This window comes from Phalaenopsis equestris, unplaced genomic scaffold, assembly GCF_001263595.1.
Source record: "Phalaenopsis equestris unplaced genomic scaffold, ASM126359v1 Scaffold000094, whole genome shotgun sequence".
Classification (NCBI taxonomy): Eukaryota; Viridiplantae; Streptophyta; class Magnoliopsida; order Asparagales; family Orchidaceae; genus Phalaenopsis; species Phalaenopsis equestris.
The window spans coordinates 4,527,094-4,528,749 of record NW_018164536.1 but is presented as its reverse complement, the minus strand read 5'-3'; positions in this window follow the sequence as shown (position 1 = coordinate 4,528,749).

The window sequence follows — 1,656 nt, the reverse complement described above, 5'->3', positions numbered from 1 at the left end:
TGTTCGATAAATATGCAATGTTGCATCTTTATGAAACTTCCAACTTTAGTTTCAAATAATACATGACTCAATTAAATATTTTTAGGCAATAATGCCATACGATGTTGACTACGTCTTGATATCAAGCCGACCACTGTGCTAATTAGAATTTGACATTTGTATCTCTTCTTAGGTTTAAATATGTATGTTGCAATTAGTTGTGTAAATTACCGTGAATTATAAGATATGTAGTTGTATCATTTAGCTATTAGGTTGTTCTAATTATTTAGCCGAAAGATATTTAAATTATTAAATTTGAGACAACTAATTTTCATTTGTAGAATGCAATTAAGTCGCTTAATTATCAATTTTATATGGATACATGCATATTAAGTTCATGTGTTTCATATAAAAAATTATAAGAATCAATCGTATCTAAGGTAATTGTCTTTCGTACATGATACACATTGGATCTATTTTTTGTGTTCAATAAATATGCAATGTTGCATCTTTATGAAACTTGCAACTTTAGTTTTAAATAATATATGACTCAATTTAATATTCTTAGGCAATAATGCCATACGATGTTGACTACGTTTAATGAATACTTTTATCAATAAGTTATCAAGGGATATTGACATTTTAAGGTTTTGGGTGTATAATAGACTTCATCCGGGTGGAAAATACTCAATTGCGGAATTATTGAGTTGTGTTGAATTTTTTGTGCAAACAACTTCTCAGCTTCTGACTTACCCATCTGAGGCTAAGTTTCAATTCTCATAATTGTAATAGGATAGGGAAATTAAGTATCCTTAACACTTGATAAAGTCAAGCATGATTTATAGCATTGAAGATTTCAACCATATTATTAGTTTTGGACATCAGATGGTGAGGTTGGATCTAATATTTACACTAAAGTTGATCATTTAATTAGCTATTCTCTATCAAAGAGCTATAATTCATCAACTGAGTTTGACGCAAGCAGAATTGTAGAAAATTCTTTCAGCGGTGCAATTCCTCATTATTAGAGTTAAGTAGAGTACGAGCCACCAAATAGACTCAGACTTTTATGAATTAATGAATGTGATATAAAGATCATTATGAGAGGGTGCACATCTCATTCCGAGTTAACTGTGTCTCTCAAAATGTTAAAAATTCATATAGAGTTTAACATGCCCAGGTAATGCTTTAATCAGGTTGTAGAAATATTAAAAGAGAAAAATTCACATGGAAGTTTAGTGTCATAAGACTTATACACAGTGAAAAAGGCGATCTCCAAGTTAGTTTTAAAGTTAAAGAAGATACCTTGTTCTATTAATGGATGCAAGTTATTTTATAAGGATCATACAATAAAGACTCGGTACAGGTTCAGCTAGGCTCTTACATTCAAACCATAGAATAAAAAAATTTTAGGAAAAAGAAGTTTTATACAAGTGCCTCTTTTATTTGCCACTTTTTCCATATTTTCAAAGATAAGTTACTTTTATGCATATTATTTCACATATGAGATGACATAAAAATTGATTAAATGAAATCAGTTCATTGAGTCATCCAACAGATGTAGAAGCATGAAAATAATTTTTATGTTCTTTATCTTAAATTTGTTGTGTAGGCACATAATAGTAGGCTTAGATTGTGTGTCGATGGTTTCTCACCATACAATCAGGCAGTCTCACC